Here is a 5998-nt window from a genome sequence, read left to right on the forward strand (position 1 = left end):
TAAATAGTTCTCATAGGCTTGTAGGTGTGAATGCTTGATTACTAATGCTTGAAAGGATTAAAACAATATGGCCTTGTTGGAAGAAATGTGTCACTGAGGTGGGCTTTGGGGTTTATGAACCCAAACCAGGTCCAAAAGTTTTCTCTCTTTCTGCTGCCTGAAGATCTGGACGTAGAACTCTCAGCTCCTTCTCCAGGACCATGTCTGCCTGTGCTGCCATGCTACATGCCATGATGAAAATGGACTAATCCTCTGAAACTACAAGCCAGCCCCAAGTAAGTATGTTCCTTTGTAAGAGTTGCTGTGGTCATGGTGTCTCTCCTCAGCAATACAGGTCTGTATTGGTTATGCTATGCTTAGGCTCAATGCAGATGTAAAAATGTTTGTGCAGTCTATTTACATTAATGCATTTATTATCATTAATATCCATATCTTGATTTCTATATTATCTAAGTCTATTGGACTTGACATTAATACATGGATAATGGCATACTTTCTGAGTTAGTATTTATATAAAATTATGTTGTTTCTTTTTATTTTCATCATTTCTGTAAATGTAAACAGTTATGGTAAAACTGTAGCTTTTAGCATATCTAATAATGAAATAATACAATTTTGAGTGTGTGTGTGTGTGTTTCCTTTTCTTGACATATGACTGTGAGATTCAGATACATTATTGCATATAAAAATAGATGTGTTACCTTTTGATTCTATTAGTCATTTTTCTCACTTCTACAACAGAATACTTTACACCAAAATTTGAATAAGGAAGGCTGTATGGGAAGGCATGAGGTAGCTGCTCTCACAACATCCTCAGCCAGGAAACAAAGTGAAGAATGGCTGCTATTTAGGTTGCTTTCTCCTTTGTTAAGATTCCCAGCTGTGGATGGTGCTGCCACATTTAAGATGATTCTTTCCTCCTCGGTTAGACTTTTTTGAAAATGCTCTTCCAATCAGGTCCAGATCTTCTAGATGATTCAAAACTCAGTCAACATCAAAGATCAACCATAGCACATGCCTTAGAAATTTGGAGTCTTTTCTTGAATTAAAAAAAATTCACTTTCTCTTAGTAAGACTGGAAAAACATTAGTAACACATAGCTAGGATATAGTTTTCCAAATTGTAGGTCACAACACACATTAGGTTGAAAACCTGAATTTAGAAATTGGGCAATACTCAATTAAACAATGAAAAATCATTTCAAAATTAATTATATAGTGATTCAAAGATGTTTTTTGAAGAACCTGCCTGTGCTGCACTGTGTGACCTCACTGCAGCCTGTGCTATGAACATATGAAATGGGCACTTTCCAATGTGTGTGACATCACTCCTTAAACACCCGTGCACATTGAATGGAACAGGATCAGATTTATACATTATAGACTGCAATATTCTTACTTCACACATTAACTTTTCTGCTCTTATACAAACAATGGTTTAATTCTAAAAAACAAACACCTTTAATATGTTCCTTCTGTCTTTTCTTGGCATTTGAAGGATGGGGATTGAATCATTGATATCTTTAAGATTATAGTAACAGCTCTGAGAAACAAATTAAAAATTTTTTCTATTGGTTCTTTCACATCGTTAACCCCAAACCCACTCACTTCCCTCTCTCCTTAAACTTACTTATTTTCTCTCATTTTGTAGGGGTTGGCTTTGCATCTCCATGTCTGTGGCCTAGCATCCTTCACAGGAAATGATTTACAGAATGTACTTGTTTGAAGGGATAAGCTGGAATGACAGAACACAAAACATTAAATTGGGCTTTGTCCTGACTGGCTTTTTGTCAGCATGGCACAAGTTAAGTCAATTGGGGAGACAGAACTGCTGTTTAGAAAATGCTGCCACAAGACTGGTCTGTGGCAAGGTTGTAGGGCATTTTATTGGTTAACAATTAATGTGAGAGAGACCAACTCATGGTAGGGAGGTGGGGGTGCAAATTCTGGGGAGCTGGTGCTGAGCTGTATAAGAAGACAACCAGGACTTCAAGATGGCATCCCTTGTGCCATTGAAGGAGAAGACGTGTATGGAGGTTAAACTGGGAGAGCTGCCAAGCTGGACATTGATATGGAATCCCCCTTACCTTGTGGCATTGCAAGAGCCTTTTGGCGAGGGTATGACCACTACGACAGCAAGTACATAATAGTTGGAAAGGCAGCATCTCAGGGATTACCATGGTACCAGCCTACGTGGTTTTCAGCTATTGCATTTCTTACAAGGAATTCAAACATGAATGGGGACTCAACTACCACTGAAGAGGTATCACGATGGAGGGCACTGCATGGCTGAGCATAACTGTAGTGCTTACAGGTCTGGGGGATGGGTCCCGCTCTGTTCCTCTGAGGGAAGGTAGCTCCTCACTGCAGGTTCCAGGGAAGGCTGCTTCTGGTGCGTGCTCTGCCTGGCCCAGAGGAGTTTAGGGTGGAAGGCGTGGGAATAAATCCCAGTGGGGTGCCACCAGGCCTGTGAACTCTGGAGGGCCAAGACTCAGCCTGGTACTCAGATTATAGCCTTGCTGGCCAGGGCCATAAACCCCTACCTGCCTGTTAGAAAAGTGCAGAGCCTGTGATAAGGCTCTGGGATGAAGTGTTCACAGAGGATGAAGGAGTTGGGACCACAAAGGAGCCAGGACCGAGGAGAAGGTTTCAACGTGTGTCTTTATTTTTGGGTGCCTCTCTCCTTTGTTCCGTTCTTTTTAAACAGCCCAGGATCCAATCACTTGATTCCCATACGTTTGCCTTTAAGATTGGCCATAATTGTTTTTCTAATGCTCTCTCTCTCTCTCTCTCTCTCTCTCTCTCTCTCTCTCTCTTTCTCTCTCTCTCTCTCTCTCTCTCTCTGTGTGTGTGCGTGTGTATGTATGTGTGTGTGTGTGTGTGTGTGTGTGTGTGTGTGTGCATGGGAGGGACTTAGGGAGTGGCTGATTTGGCTAGAATCTATGGAGGTGGGGTTTGGGGCTTGCCTAAAGCCTTGCACATCTGCCCCATTGTGGTGCATCCAGGCAAAGTGGATTTGCAATTGGGAGCTCAGAAAACACCTGCCGGTTGACAGTTACCTGTCCTCCAGGCTTCGACCTTTCACATTTCCACTTTGGCCCTTCAAAACTCACACATAACTACCTGGTCCCCACTCTGATCTAGGAAGAATTCTACTGCTGAAACGTCATACCCCAACTGAGAACTAGTGTCCAATAAAAGGTGACTGACTGGTGAAAAAGGAGGAGGAAGAGGAGGAGACAGCCTGAGCAAGCCACATGGAGCAAGATAGAGGGAATGTCTTAGGGTTTCTATTCCTGCGCAAACATCATGACCAAGAAGCAAGCTGGATAGCAAAGGGTTTACTTAGCTTACACATCCATATTGCTGCTCATCACCAAAGGAAGTCAGGACTGGAACTCAAGCAGGCCAGGAAGCATGAGGTGATGCAGAGGCCATGGAGGGATGTTACTTACTGGCTTGTTTCCCCTGGCTTACTCAGCTTGCTTTCGTATAGAACCCATGTCTACCAGCCCAGAGATGGCACCACCCACAATGAGCTGTGCCCTCCACCCCCCCCCATCACTAGTTGAGGAAATGCCTCACATCTGGATCTCATGGAGTTATTCCTCAACTGAGGCTCCTTTCTCTGTGAAAACTCCAGCTTGTATCAAGTTGACACAAACCCAGACAGTACAGGGAACAAGCCAGTAAGAAGTTTCATCAAAATAATAAAAACCCTGACTAAGACAGGGTTGAGGAAGGGAGGGGAGGATAGTCTAGAGAATGTGGAGAGGATTATATAACACTGAAGGCATTTTGAAAAGTTATATGAAAATCTATACCATAGAAACACACACAAGCACACACTCGAGTAAAATGGAGTTACCTTAAAATAGAGCATAATGGTCCTATAGGGTTACAAATAAAAGGACAAGTTCCAGACATTGTTTGGAGGTTTTGGCCAGTGAGGAGCCAAAGACCTCCAAATTATAGTCTATTGTGATTGTTCTAGGTTGACCTCCAGAACATGACAATAAGACCCTATCAATGAACGTAACTTGTATTTGTATCATAGGACATGACAAGGTCAGTCTCATACTGATAGTTTTTATAGTGCTGAAAGGTGCTATGAAAAAATAATCAGCAATCTAACACAGATGTGGAGCCTGGGATCTAGAATAATGTCCAACCTGGAATGACCTGCTCACTGGTTCAGTACTTTGAGATTGTATTTAAGGCTGCTTTACAAGATGAAACCCATAACTTGTACCATTATCAGGCCAAGGAACCATGGCTAGGTAGGTCTTGGGCCCTAAAGGAGAACCTTCTGCTATTTTCCTGCTAAATACAGCATTAAAATAACTCCTAAGGGCATCATTATAGACAGATCAATGTATTTCTAGACCCTCATCCAAGAAGGTTTTATTTGTGATTAGTACAGAGACCCAAAGCTGGCCAAGATGCAGAAGATAAGAGGCTGCAGAATGAGCAACCCTAAGTGGACTGTATATCCCATTCTCTCTCCTTCCTGTGCTTAGGATTCATTGTGGAAACAGGGTTGGACAGAGTGTAAGGGTTAGAGATGGTTGGTAACTATGCAAGAAGAGTGTCTTCTGGACTCAGGAGGTCAGTTGTACATATGAACTGAGAGTGATTGTGACAGAGCACACAAGACCTATATAAACTCAAGCCAGACTTAATCTATGGAGAAGATAATTGGGTATAAAATACCACCCCTATCAGAGGAGGTATTGACAATGGATATTTGCTTGTAGAGGGAGAGTCAGGTTTTTGTTTGTTTGTTTGTTTGTTTTTTTCTGAGAGAAAACTTACCATTGATAAGTCAACCATGCTCCAATAGAGGGCTGCACATTTTGGATTATTTGTGTCACAAAAATTGATCTTGATAGGGTTAAAATAACAAAGAAAGAAAATCAAGTAGGTAGAAATGGAGCTGAATCTGGAAAGAGCTGGAGGAATGGGGGTATGTGATCAAAATACACACAAAATTCACGAAGAAAACTAAAATAAAATATGCTGTTTGAGTTGCTGACTTGAGTGTCTTTAAAAAGTAATTAAATGAATGTTGGCTTCAGACGAGAGGAAAATTTCCAACAATTTCTGAAGTGGCCTTAAACATACTTCTGCCTCTTTGCACTAAACATTTATGTAAAGTGGCATTCTCAGAGTTGCTGACTATAAAATCAAAACATCAATCTATTCTGAAATACATTGAAGATTCTCTGCATCCTGTAGTATCAAATATTCAGCCAAGATTTAATTCCTTATGTAAAACCAAGTACATCCACCTCATTAGCATGCAAATTTGCTTTTGTCTTTAGTGGTAAATTACATGCATACCAAAATAGAATTATATGCATACCCAAGGATCATTTTAAAATAAGTTCCTCTATGATTTATTATTAACAAAAGTTTATGTGTATATCTAATTTGCAAACCTATATCTCAGGATTACATGAAAATGTCTCTGTAAAAGCAACTTTTGTTCCCTTGACATAATTACCATCTCAGAGGCTTACTTGCTGCCTACTCAGCTGTTTTGGCTTAAACTCTTCTTCAAGCTGACTAATTCAATCTGGCTTCTCTCAGCTTCTCATTGAATTGCTTTGCTTGACCCTAAACTAACTCTGGCAATTTGATCTAATCTTCTGTCTCCTTCTTATTCTCTGGCATCACCTGTCTCTGCTGACCCATGGTGAACTGCATGAACTCACAAATGAACTCAACTGTATTATACTGCACTGTGTTCACAGAGGTGACTGGCTCCCCCTGCCCTGGTCTTAGATACTTTTCTCCTGAGAGTTAGGCATATCCTATCTTTGACTCATTCTATCAAATCTTTCTCTAACTCTCCACTTTGTCTGCTCTTCAATTAGATGTCCTTGTTTGGGACTAAGGGTGTATATTAACGATGGATCATACTGTACTTCAGGGCATCCTTGCATTCTGGCTGGATTATATAGACCTAGAAGGCCTTTGGGTGTAACCTCTTGCCA

The 5998-nt window shown here is 41.0% G+C and overlaps 1 pseudogene across 1 annotated transcript; it reads left to right on the plus strand.

The window, feature by feature from the left end:
• The first annotated feature begins 1993 nt into the window (after positions 1 to 1993).
• LOC308421202 (ATP synthase subunit f, mitochondrial-like) lies at positions 1994 to 2258 on the plus strand (annotated as a pseudogene). The gene has a single exon. The product of its transcript is annotated as an ATP synthase subunit f, mitochondrial-like (transcript).
• Positions 2259 to 5998: the final 3740 nt, after the last annotated feature.

Source organism: Micromys minutus (genome assembly GCF_963924665.1).
Source record: "Micromys minutus genome assembly, chromosome: 5".
Lineage (NCBI taxonomy): Eukaryota > Metazoa > Chordata > Mammalia > Rodentia > Muridae > Micromys > Micromys minutus.